Below are 14,607 nucleotides of genomic sequence, written 5' to 3' on the forward strand. Positions count from 1 at the left end.
TTCTTTCGTTCGTTATGGAAAATGATTCTAAACTCTGTCTAAATACCTAGGAAATGTTATTTAGAGAAATGCTTAGAAAAAGTCCAAGCATGAAGAACTGAAGATTACATAAGCTTTGGTAAAACTCTCTGTGCTACATTTTCTCAGCTCTTAGACATAATTCAAAAAAAGACCCTGGACAGTATGGCATGGGCTAGCATACGGTTTATTTTCAGCTTTATGTAACAACAGGGATTTGCAAGCTTTCAGAAATTCCCAACTATACCCACAGAAGATCTCTTTGGACTTAACTAAATAGAAAACAAACAATAATGAGTTGCTGGGGTGACAGGGTCTTTATTTGTTATGATGGCATAGAAAAAGAAATGTGTACCTAGGGCATTTGTTTTAATCATGAAAATGGAGCTGCTAGTATTAGCATTCTTCATCACTGGATTATTTCTACAACCAGCTTAATTAATCTGACGGACAGCTTCTTGCCTTGTAAATAATCCATTTATTCAGTTAACAAATACCTGATGAGGTCTGATATGAACTCAAACATTAGAAAGGTCTGCTGCCCCTAGACTACACAGGAATTTGAGGACTAAAGAGATTTAAAAGAGAAGAAACACAGAAGGCAAAGCAACAAGATTAAATACTTATTTTAACCTTATTTTAAGACAATTTTGATGATAGCATTAATAAATTCTAAAGGTTTGTATAAGTCAAAAAATGAAATAATTAAACATGATATTTATCTTGTATCAGGAAAGAAAATAAATGTGTGACAATGCTGGTTCTGTTTTACAGGAATCTTTAGGCTAAAGTGGTAGTATATTCACCTAATGTTCACTTAATCATATTTTTTTTCACAAATATTTATTAGCCACCATGAAAGTTTTAGGTCCTATGACAACTTCTGAAGATTTAGTAATGCTATAACACCTGCACTCATAGACCTTTAAATTTAATGAATAGGCATGAGACAATGAGAAAGAGTAACCACACACTAACATTAACAAGTATGTAATTACAAACTAACATGTGATCTCAAGGAAGGAAGTGCTAAGAAACCTGCCTTTGGCTTGTGATTACTGAGGAAAGGGTATAAAGAAAAAAGGTCTTTGAAAATGATATTGCTGGGGTTGATAGCTAAATAATGGGTCTAAGTTAAGGAACAGGGAGTAAGATCTGACAAAGGCCACCATGAGGGGAGCTGCTTTCTTTGTCCTGTGTTCTCATTATGATGTACTGTGCCATACAGGCCCAAAAGCAACAAGTCAAGCCACCATGAACTGAAACCTCTAAGACTACAGGCAAAAAATAAGCCTTTCCTCCTTTTAATTTTCTCACATATATTGTCACAGCAACACAAAGTTAACTACCACAGTTTTATGGTTTCGATATGTGGTATCTTCCAAAAGCTCTTGGGTAAGACAAGGAAAGAGTGTTCAGAGGTTAAAGGACTAGATTATAAAAACTACAACCTAATCAGTGGCTTAATCAACTTGAATAATTAAGTGGATAGTACCTATAGGGAGTGGCTGGAGGAAGTAGGTCACTGGGACCTTATATTTTGTCTGTGATAAGTGGAGTGCACATGCTCCCCACCCCACCCACCACCACCCCCACCCCACCCCGCCCTGCCCTTCCTGGTTATCATATCCTGAGCTGCTTTCCTCTACCATGCTCTTCTGTCTGATGTTCTACCTCACCTCAGACTCAGAGCTACGGAGTTTTGAGTGACCAGGAACTGAACTTCTGTAACTGTGAATCAAAATAAACCTTTCCTCCTCTAAGTTGTTCTTGTCAGATCACAAAGGTAAAAATGCTTATATACACACTTATGGGCAGGGTAGAAGAGGGGAGGAGGTCAAGAAATGATCAATAAAAAAGAACACCCAATGAAGCCAAAATGTAGACAATAAAATGGGAGATATTTTCAGATGAATCTGAAAAGGACATCCCACCTGAAGTCCTTATATGGCAAAGACACTTAATGAGACTGTCAGTGGTCATATAAGTAGATTCAGTATTAGTAGAGTTGTAGTTATACTGTTGATAAGCGAAATTTCTATGTAAGTTAGAAAAATGTTATTAGACTAGGAAGAAAGAGAAGAGACTGAAAGTAGGCAAGCCTTCAGATGAAGTCAAACCATACATGGACTGAGAAGATTCAAGTGATTTCCCCAAGGTCTACACACTGTCATCAGGTCTTGGGCCACATGAAGTAAAGCCAACTCTAAAGCTCCCAAATTAAGCAAGAGCAATGTTACTTAACAAGTAGAGAAAACAGATGAAAGAATGAAGTTCTCAAGGCAAAAGGGAATTTCAAGTTGCTTTGAGCAACAAAACCATTTTCAAGACAATAGGACCACAAAGAGAATTTCAAGGAGTTAGTTTAACAAATAAATGCAACTAGAATCTGTAACAATAATGGAATACAAAGGAATCCTGTGAGTTGCAAATGAAAAATGCTTGCTCCAAACAGCTCATTTAGACTAAAATATTTAAGACATATAGTTAGTTCAAGGATCACACTGTTCCACTAAGCCAATGGGTATTATGTCTTGTCTTTCATTTCACTTTAGTAAATGAAAATAAGTAATCTTGAAAAAGAGAGGGTTGCAAAATGGCATTTCAATAAAGGAAGAATGGAAATTGAACCCTACCTGGCTTTTTTTTTTAAAGAATGTTGTCAATAAATACTGATTTAATAGAGATACTCTGAAAAGACTTTAATCAACAATATACTCAATATTTGAACCCAGCTAAACAAGTAAATATGTACGTGTATATATACACATTTATACACACACACACACACACACACACACACACACACACACACACAAAGGAAAATATCTATAATACTGAAACCAAGAATTATTCAAATATTCTATCAGCAATCAGTTTACTGGGTCTATCTCCGCACATACTTAATAAGTGACAAAACGTCACACTGATATTTTTTTCATTTTTCAAATGGCTGAGGTAAATTATTCCAATATTTTATATTATTATATGTTTCCTACTACTATAATTAATGCAGGAGTGCTTAATGAACTTTACTTCATACTTTCTAAAACATGGAAATAACCCAACATGGAAAAAACCAAACAGCAAAAGCTTATCTTACTCAAACTTAGTCTTCACTCCTAACCACCACAAATCTTTGATTCTTCCAAACCACCCAGCTTTCCCTCATCTAAGTATTTGTAAAGGCTTTTCTCCAAATATTTTAATCACCATCAGCTCTTGCTGAATGCTATCTCCCCAGAGAGACCTCTCACTTGGCTCATTCTAAAGTAGGCTGCAACCTCCCTCGTAATGCATCCTTTTTTTTTCCCCTCATACCAGTTGTCAACTTAGTATGCTTATTTATTTAATCTGTCTTTCCCAACACAGCAAAAGTCCCATGAGGGAAAATATTCATATCTATTTATCCACCAGGAACAACACATATTGTAGGAGCTTAGTAAATATTTGTTCACTGGAAGAGAATAAATGAATGATGACTGAGTAGTTGAAGTAAAATAAAGACAGAAAAACATGAGTAAATATGTATTATAATCTTTTTTCTCTCTTTTTAAATTTTTAATTGATTTTTAAAAAATAAATGACAGCAGAATCCATTACATTGGGAACATACTTTCTATACAACCAGAGATATGAAAAATTGTACTGTATATATGTGTATTATAATCTTTATAAAAAGGTGTAAGTGTAGGCACTCCAAAAATAACCAAAACACTCTTCTGAGGGTTTCTCAAGGAATATCATATGATACAACTGTCAAGTATAATATTTTTTTCTATATGGAATACTGCCAAATTGTAGTGTACTATCAAGGAAGTCAATCTGAATTTATCTAGCAAGTCAATATTAACCTTAAGATAGTTCTCAAAAGGGTTTTAGAAAACATTTCTCAAAAATAAAAACTATACCAAACAAAATTACTTTCACATACACAATCAGTATCACAAATGAGAAAAAGAAATGACACATCCACATCAATGTTTATAACAGCCTGACTCACAATAGCTAAACTATGGAACCAACGTAGGTACCCTTTAATAGATGAGTGGATAAGGAAAATGTGGTATATATACACAATGGAATATTACTCAGTCTTAAAGAAGAATAAAATTATGGCATTTGCTGGTAAATGGATGGACCTGGAGAATATCATGCTAAGTAAAATAAGTCAATGTCAAAAAATCCATATGTGTATGCAAATTCACAATAAAGAGTACAGGTAGAGAAGAATAGAGGTACTTTGGATTATTTTTTTATTTTTTATTTTTTTTTATTGGTCGTTCATAACATTACATAGTTCTTAGTACATCATATTACACGGTTGATTCACGTGGATTATGAACTCCCGCTTTTACCCCATATACAAATTGCTGTATCACATCAGTTTCCCTTCCATTGATTGACAAATTGCCTTTCTAGTGTCTGATGTATTCTGCTGTCTGTCCTATTCTCTACTATCCCCCCTCCCCTCCCCTCCCCTCCCCTCCCCTTTTCTCTCTCTACCCCTTCTACTGTAAATCATTACTTCCATTTGTATTATCTTGTCTTGCCCCTCCTTTCCTCTTATATGACATTTTGTATAACCCTGAGGATCGCCTTCCATTTCCATGCAATTTCCCTTCTCACTCCCTTTCCCTCCCACCTCTCATCCCTGTTTAATGTAAATCTTCTTCTCAAGCTCTTCGTCCCTACCCTGTCCTTGTTTACTCCCCTTATACTTTGGATTATAAAAAGGGAAATTAAGGGAATGGAAATAGGAAAGATAATAACATGAATCAGATATTACTATTGTATACGCATGTATAATTGTATAACCAATGACATTCTACATCATGTATAACCAGAAGAAGAATTATACTTCACATATGTATAATATGTCAAAATATATTCTATTATGATATATAACTAATGACTACAAATAAAAAATTAAAATAAATGATCAATAAATGTGGAATAGATGAATACATATTAAGTATTTACACAACTACTTCATTCACTTTTTAAAATGTAAACGAGTAGCATAAATTTAAACATGATAATTCAACAAAAAATATCCTTTCATAAACTTTATATAGGATGAAGAATACAGAATTTTTGCCAGTATTTTTATACCTATAGTCCTAGGAGCAGTTCATAATGTGTCAACAAAGAATCTTCAGTTTAAAGAAAAAAGGTCAATAAAATGAGCAATACATCTCACAGAAATGTATACACTTTTCATAATTAATCCACCATACTGACTCATTTGGGCGGGAATTTAAAAAAGGAAGGAAAGTCATTTAGTCATGTGAACTCACAATCCATAACCTACTGAGAGACCAGGACAGTGTAAAACTATGTAGGCCAGTACTCAAGTCAGCTGGGTCTGGCTCAGAAATTTTGAATTTCCTAAATCAATACATTTATTTATTATTTATGTTAGCCCACCTTAAATTAGATTTTCCAACTTTTAAATGAAAAGAAAACAGACCAATAACAAATACTAAGAAGTTCTAAACCACTCTTCTCACTTGTAGTCATTGGTTACTCCTCCATTACATACTACAGAATAACTTCAGAATGACAGATCACAACTGGAAAATAGGATTAGGTCATTCACTCTATAGTATATCCCCATATATAATAGGAAATCTAAACTCTATAACTTATCCTTATTACCTTTACATGCCCACCCATTACTTCCAATTCATACCCCTGTGTAAGTCAACAATTTTGAATATTTGTGTTTTCTATGAGCCTAGAATTTCCTTCTCAACTCCTTGGGAAAGGAGTTCCCTTACCAGCTTATACTAATAGAGCTTAGCTGTGCTTTAAAAGCATTATGCTTATAACTCAATCATTGAACTTAATTCACTCTATTGCCACTTCTGTCTTGCCAGGCAGCAAACCACTCCCATTAGGGTAACCAACTTCAAGACAAAAATTTCTCTTATTTCTCTATTCCCGTTGAAAATACTGAACCTAACTCATCTTTAATGATCAGTAACTGCTAGATAAAAGTACTTTTTATACAATGAAAATAAATTTCATTAAATGAAGACAAATAAGTTAACCAATGGGGTTTTTAATTTTTTTTTTCAATTGTAGTTGGACACAATACCTTTATTTATTTGTTTATTTGTTTGTTTTTATGTAGTGCTGAGAATCAAACCCAGTGCCTCGCATGTGCAAGGTGAGTACTCTACCACTGAGCCCACAATCCCAGGCCAAAGTTAGCCAATTTTTAAAATAAGTAATTTCCTTTTATAATAATAAGAAATATAAACTCTAATGTTCAAAGCAAAGCTTATCATTCTAAATAATTGATCTTGTATAATTGCTTGGCTGATTTGTATGTAAAAAGAAAATGTGATCTCATTATAAAATTCCAAATCTTAATACCTTAAAATTTATAAAATGTGATCTCATTTAAAAAATTCCAAATCAAATACCTTAAAATCTCCTTTGTAATAGCACTTGATCCAAAATATTCTCCGATATTCAAACAAAATCAGAATTTGGGGAAATAAGCAAATGAAATCAGAGATTTCAATTCAATTTATGATCATTTCACTGAGATGACTAAGAAAAAAATTACAAATAATTATTTTATTCAGGATGCAAAAAATGTTTCCAAAATGTGAATTTTATACTTGAAAAATAAAGATTCATAAAAATATGTTTGATCAGTATCAGAACAAACATTTATTGATGTTTGGTGCCAGCACTGATAGCATGAACTTAGATAACAGAAGACAGTTCTTCTGAAATCCATATTCAACTTCTATAAAATAGATTAAAAAGTAACCAACCAATATTCTGACTATTTGACATAATTAGAAAATAATACCTAATAAAGTTTAAATGTTAAAATTCAGGAATTCCAAATATAGCATATAATTTTTACACATCAATTGCTTTGCAGCACCATATTGAAAATTAAATATTATGCTTACTCAGTAACTAAAATTTCCCTCCATAGGCAGAATTATTTGGGGAAACTAAGAAGGATAAATTATTCACTAATTAGTGACTTTAATATAGTAGGATTGGAGTACTCATATAATTAGTGCTATAAATTTCCAAGTATTGCTTTATTTACATTCAACAAATTATGATGTTTTCATTTTCATTCAATTCAAAACATTTTCTTCATTTGTTTCTGATTTCTTCTTTAACGTGAGTAATTTGTAGAAGTATTATTTCATTTTCAAATATGTTGGAATTTTCAAGGTATTTGTTATCGATTCCTAATTTAATTCCATTAAACTGCAAAAGTATGTTGGTATGATGCACAACCTTTTTATTATATTGGGTCTTATTTTACATCCAGAATATAGTCGATCCTGGTAATTTCCTATGTGCTTGAAAAGAATATGTTTTTTACTGTGTTGGATAGAGTATTATGTAAATGTCAGTTATACCATATGAAAAGTGTTCAGATCTTCCATATGCTTATTGATATATGGAAATTTTACCATCTCCAGTGCTCTTTTTTCCTTTCTATAGTCTGTTTCCATCTGATAACATTTTTCTTTTGTCTGAAGTACTTTTTTTAAACATTTCATTCACCACAGCATGCCAGTGATTAATTGCTTCAACTTTACTATGCATAAGCAAGTTTTCCTTTTATCTTTATTTTGGAAAGATAATTTCACATTGGTAGTTTCTCTGTTTTAATACTTTTATTAATAGCTTTATTTTATTCATTGATATTTATGTGGTGCTGAGGATTGAACCCAGAGCCTCACACTAGGCAAGCACTCTGCCATTGAGCCACAACCCAGCCCCTCTCTTTTAATATTTTAAAAATGTTATTTCCTTGTATCTGTATTATATTATTCCCAGTTTAAAAAAATCTCTTGCCATCCTTGTTTCTTTTTACTTTATATGTCTCTTATCTGAATTTTTAAAGTATTCTCCTTATCAGCGGTATTAAGCAATTTGATTATGAAATACCTTGGTATCATTTTCTTGGCCTCTGAGTTTGTTGGATCTGAGTTTATAGTTTTAATTATTTTTTCTCTCTTTCCGACTATTTTTTGAAATATTTATGTCTTAACTCATCTTTCTCCTCTTCCTCCTCCTCCACTTACACTTCAATTATACATATATTGAGCCACTGGAAATTGTCTCACAGATCACTGATATACTTTTTACTAATTTTTCTCTCTGTGGTTCATTTGGGTAATTTCTATAAATAACTATACTGTCCAGCTCTTGATCTTTTCTTATGGAGTGTACACTGCTTTATACCCATGAACTTTTCAGCTTGCACACTATGTTATTTATCTCTAGAAGTTAGATTTGTATATTTTTCATATCTTCAATATTTATACTTAGTATATTTAATCTTTACTTTCTTGAACAGATGAAAGGTAATAGTAACTCTTTTGATACACCTATCATTAGTATGTACTACTTCTATCATTTGTGTCATTTCTAGACATTTTTGTTTGTTTTGTTAGTTTTCTACTCATTTTGAATCATGGTTTCCTGTGTATTTACATAACTAGTAATTCTTATTAGATTTTAAACATTATGAATTTAACCTTTTGAAGAACTACATATTCTTTTGTTCTTAGCATTCCTAAGCTTTGTTTGGAAAATAGTTAAGTTACTTGGCAACAGTTACTCATATAGAAGTTTGCTTTCAAGCTTTATTAGAAAGAACTGAAGCAACTTCAAATCTAGGCCTGAATTTGTTTCATTGCTAGGGCAGTAATCTGACTATGAAAGGACTTTATTAATTATGAAGGTTTTCCATTTTCTGGCTGATATAAACACAAATTATTCTGTGAATTCTGAGGATTGTTCCCTGTGTTCCTTTTGAGATAATTAAGGTGTCAGCCATCTATAGTTTCCTGATGTGCTGACTGATACACAGCAAAAGTATCTAAGGTAGATTTCTTTAAATTTTTATAGTTTTTGTTTCTATATCTTTCTCTAAATCTTGTACTCTGTCCTGCAAACTTTAACTACCAGACCTCCTCAGACTCCCAATTCAGTTATGTGAACCCTGGGAAGCTGCTAAGTTTCACATGGGTTTTCTTTCCTGTGCCAAGGACTGGAAAATCTCTATTGGCAGTAAGCTGGCACAATTATAGGGCTTAGTTCATTTTTCCATTCTTAAGTAATCACAGTTTTTGCTGCAATTTATCAAATGTGTGAAAACTAATCTCTCACATGTGTACTTGTTCATTTTAGTTATTTTGAGGCAGAAATATAAATCTAGTCCATGTAATTCCATCTAGGCTGAAATATTCTAATACAATTAAATGGACATTCTCTGGTCATAGAAAATAAGAATCTACAACACCGAAGTTTCTGAAAGAATTTATAAAAATTTAAAAACAGACAAAGGAAAGACGATATAATTCACAAAATAAGAAAAAAATATCTTATTTGAAGAATTTAATATTTCTATACCCAAGAACAATGTCTGCCACATAGTGTTCCTAAAATAAATGATAAGTATTGAGTTAATATGCCTTAAAAGTACTTCATAGTTTCCTGTTTTGATACTATTCAAAATTACAAAGGGTAACTCATTTAAAGAAATTGGAAAAAAAACCCCAATGCTATCCTAAGCCTTAAAAACTGAATAATCTGAGCTCATTTCAGTAGCACATATACTAAAATTAGATTAATACAAAGAAGATTTGCAAGGCCTCTTAACAAGGATGACACACAAATTCGTGAGGAATTCCATACTTTTTTTAGAAACTGATATCTTATAAAAATCTTTCCTAATATTATTTATTATGACTTGTCCCAATTGACTGGAAAATTCTTTTCTTTTTCAGTTTTATGATTAGGACAGCACATTCACTAATTCAATATTTTAACTTACTCTGAAGTAAGACACAACAAAAAGATATAGAAGGAAGGTTTTAGAGTGATAATGACCCCACGGAAGGTAAAATATCAATGTGTGAAAATTATTTAAATATAAGTAAACAAATATAGTATAAATATATTTAAATAATTCATAACAGTGTATGAAAAAGTCAAGATTTTGCAACTAGACTGAGTTTAGGTCCAAATTTTGCCAATTAGCAGCTATAACACCTTGAGTAAGTTCCTTAAATTCTTTAAAATTTTTACAACTGTATAATAGGCACAAGAAAACTATCTTTCAAATTAATCTGAAAATGCATGTAATATACTTAATATAACTGTAGTAATAATAGCTTTCTTTATGGAGATAGAGAATTTACAGAATATCAAGATACCCATCAGCTGGCCTACAGAAGAATCAGGTAAATGTCACAATGCTTACAGTAACAGTAACCTTCCTTCCAATGCCTCTGGAAATCATTAAAATGATTTATATATCATAAAATGGTCTGACTAGAAAATTACATATTGGGGCAGGGAAGTGAGGGAGAGAAATCAGCTGTCTCATATGTAAATTTGGACTAATTCCAGGTCTATACCAACTGGAACTTCAATGACTGGTTCAAATTCACATTCTGATCAACATTATCCTATGCCAAATTTATTAATCAAGCTACATCTATGAGTAAATACACTTATTTTCCCTGGAATCATCTCCCTGACTTATTTTCTTTACACAAATGTCATCTATAAAAGTCAGTATTCTCCGAACTCAAAAACCTGTAGTCAGTCTCTAAGGCACTAATTTCTATAAAGCCTAATTTATGTTAATTAACATCATACCACTGTCCACTGTTAATTTTCACAAACATTGAGTATAATTTGAATCTCATGTTCTCATACATAATAACAAAACAAATATGAAATTTGCAAGAATTATGAACACCTACTTAGCTGAATTCATCACATTTACCAAAATCTATAAAAACAAAAATAATACTCTTAAGGCAAAGGTTTTAAATTTAGGTCCACTAGTCTCTGATAGAAAACAGACAAATGCCTAACACAGAAAATCAGCCTGATAAGACCACCTCTTTTACAATCTCTTTATCTCTGGTGATCCTTTATGAAATCCAGAAAACTTAATCTTCTCCCACATTTTTTCAACTGCTTATGTTTTACTGCCAAATTCCATTAATTTGGCAAGAAGATGAGAGTTATCGCCACTAGAAAAAAAATGGAGTGAAAAAAAAGAAGTCAAATCAACTTATTTTATTTCAATAGTCTGTTAAATCTGCACAATGAGTAAGCCTAACTGTTCTGACTAAATGTAATTAAGTGGTATTTTGTAACTTCTGCTATTAAAAAAGGGATCTTGTATATAATAAAACACCTTTTGTCTTTCTAAAGAAGAGTGGTAGAATTAGTTATTAATAGTTACTAATAATTTGGGATTACCATCTTATATTCACAGTATTCAATGTTTTAAAATTGACAATAAATGGACTCCCCCTTAGTACAATTAAATTTCAATTCAAATAAAGTTTTTGTAGTGACTGTTAAGGAAACAAAGTGCATCAATAATACAGAATGTTTCCTTAAGGATGCACTTTTCCTGCTATGTTTTCATTTCTCCTAGTCACAAATCAATGTTACACTAGGCTATAATTAACAGCCACTTGCCAATTTCACTTAACTGAAACTCATCATTCCTTCAAAATCCATTCTTCTAGCAAGAATAATTTAATAACTTGACTTATTTAAGTTTCTGGTTTGATTCAGATACATAATCTAACCATGAATTGGAAAGCATATTACACATGGTGGGGGGAAGATATTTTATTTGCATTACATCTGTTTTCAATATAGCCAATTTTTAAAGAAAGGACAGAAACTGCAATCAATTATTAGATACATATTCACACCTGTTGTCTGTCATGTTTCAAACCCCTTAGGCATGAGCTTTAGTCAAGGCAAATAAAATGAAGAGGGACCAGCTGCAAAATTGGATTTTGTTCTCAAATGGTAATTAAAAGGAAGAATTGTACCATGTGTTGTATACCTACACTCCCATTATTTCATGTTGGGGATGGTTCCATTTTTTTAAAAAAGATCTGTGATACTGTCAACTCTATTATAAGGGATAGCTTTTATACGTGAGGCTATTGACCCAATTTGCATTGGTAGTCTGTCCAATTACCTTGTTACATTTCTCCCTGAAACATAATAATCAAATATTGGAAAAATTAAACAAAATTATTTTCATTCTAATCCCAATATTTAAGTCTCTGCCACATTGTCCTCCTCAAGTCAAGCCCTATGTCTTAGAAAGACAAAGATGTTATGAACACAAAATACTTTCAAAATTCAAACCACAGAGATCTAAAACTACATGTGGTACAATAATTCTAAATGAGCATTCTGAACACAGGAAAATCCTACAGTATTGTGATCATACTATTCCTTAAAACACTTCACAGTAATTGATGTTTTTAGGTCTGGACTGTACAAATACTAAATTTATATTTGCCTTTTGTTTTCCAAAAACTATTTATAAAATATGCTTTTGAGTTATAACAAGATTGTATCTATGTTAAATATATACAAATACATTCCAAATCACTATAGGTGTGACTCATTTGCAGAAAATATAATATATATTAATTCAAAATTAAAAATAAACTTTGGCAAAAAACCCACTTTAAAAAATTTTACTACTCTTTCATATTATGAGTTGAATATAAAATATTATTTTCTTTGTAAAAACTTAAATTCTACCCATGACAACAAGTAACGGGTAAAGATGAAGATGCATAAGTTTTGAAACTTGTTTCAGTCAGCTTTATTGCTACTGTGACTATAAGACCAGAACAGAATAATTGTAGAGGAGGAAAAGTGTCTTTGAGGGCTCACAGTTTCAGAGGTCCATAGAAGACTGGCTCCATTCCTCAGAGCTCAAGATGAAGCAGAACATTATGGCTGAATAATGGGCAGAGGAAGGTAGCTCACATGATGATCAGAAAGCCAAGAGACAGACTCCACTTGCCAGATAAAAAATATATACCCGAAAGCCACACCCCAATTCCCACCTCCTCCAGCCACGTGTTACCACTTGACTCAGTTAATCCCTATTAGGGGATTATTTCACTGATTGGTTAAGACTCTTATAATTCAATCACTTCTCCTCTGAACCTTCTTGAATTATCTTACATGTCAGTTTTGGGGGACAACTCACATCCAAACCATAACATTCCACCCCTGGCCCCCAAAAGTTCACAACCATCTCACAATGAAAAATATATTTTGTCCATTTCCAAGAGTTCTCATAGTCTCAAGAGTTCCAAGATTGCTCAAAATTTAAGTCCAAAGTCTTCTCTGAGGCTCAAGGCAATCTCACATTGAGAGCTCCTGTAAAATTAAAAGCAACTTAGAAGGATACAATATATAAAGGTACAAGTAAATATTTCCATTCACAAAGATAGGGGCATAGAAAAAAGGATGGGATCAAAGCACAACCAAAATCCAGCTGGGCAAATAAATCCTGTAGTTCTCTGTTTGGCATCTGGAGCACATGGCATACTATCCTCTCCAAAGGGCTTGTGTAGAACTAGATAGAAAACCAATGCATATTCAGGTTCTACAACTTAGCTATATGATTTTGAGGTCATTCAACAATTCTACGTATTAACATATCTAAGCTGTAAAAATGGATATAGTATTTACCTCAAATTAAAGGTAAAAAGTATCAAAAGTAAAAGAAAGCCTAAAAAATTAAAGTTAAACTAACCTATTTGACAAGGACAAACTTGTGCTTCAAATGATCTTTTTCTTTTCTCAATATAGTATAAATGACCATAAAAATTATTTTAATCAAGGAAACAAAATGCTACTTGTTATGAATTTTTAACTTAAGTTCTATAGGTTGAGCCAAATGTATGTTATGCTTTAATTATTATTTTAATACTGTAAGTATCAAGTATAATTTTATACTTATACAGTTGAATGCAGCTGGGTGCAGGGGCGAACGCCTGTAATCTCAGAGGCTCCAGAGGCTGAGACAGGAGGATCAAGAGTTCCAAGCTAGCCTCAGCAAAAATGAGGTGCTAAGCAACTCAGTAAGTCCCTGTCTCTAAATAAAAAATAAAAAATAAGGCTGGAGATGTGGCTCAGTGGTTGAGTGCCCCTTAGTTCAATCCCCAGTACCAAAATAAATAAATAAATAAAAGTTAAAAGCTTTTCCAGTCAAGGAAGAAAATACCATATTTTCAATGTCCTCAGAAGATTTATGGAACTGAATAATGTGAAACAAAATGAAGTAAATTCACTTAAGGAAATAAAACAAAAATTACACTGTAAATGAAAAGAGGTATTTGCAGGTATTGGTAAGGTAGTTGCAACCTCTAGAAAAACATGTTGTTAAATTTTAAGATGTACTCACACTATATGTGAAAAATATGATTCTCCTGTCCCAACCATGGAAAATGCTCTACATCTATGAAACAGATTTTCTTTCCAGATCATGAAGAATATTTATTGAGAAGGCTGTGTATCATAGAGCTGATTTTTTTAAACGCAGAATAAAATGAAAACAATAGTTCAGAAAATAGAATATAGTTTCCCTTACCATAAACTTTTGCTGAATATGCTTTAGGGAAATAGAGACAGCAACAATAGAGCAGAACAAGGACAGGTGTGTGTTCTCAGTGATCAATCAGTTCTGCAATAAATCAGTCCCTTTTAGAGGAAGATTTTAAGGCACAGCTGAAG

General features: G+C 32.3%; 1 protein-coding gene and 1 non-coding gene across 3 annotated transcripts in view; one reads left to right on the forward strand and one right to left on the reverse strand.

Moving 5' to 3' along the window:
• The window catches only part of Immp2l (inner mitochondrial membrane peptidase subunit 2), an 893,720-nt gene that overhangs the window by 562,316 nt on the left and 316,797 nt on the right, over positions 1-14,607 (reverse strand). The window lies entirely within an intron of this gene.
• LOC113196872 (U6 spliceosomal RNA) lies at positions 9,612-9,718 on the forward strand. Its single transcript, XR_003302618.1, has one exon. It is a non-coding gene; the product is annotated as a U6 spliceosomal RNA (small nuclear RNA).

This window comes from Urocitellus parryii, chromosome 3 (assembly GCF_045843805.1).
Source record: "Urocitellus parryii isolate mUroPar1 chromosome 3, mUroPar1.hap1, whole genome shotgun sequence".
Lineage (NCBI taxonomy): Eukaryota > Metazoa > Chordata > Mammalia > Rodentia > Sciuridae > Urocitellus > Urocitellus parryii.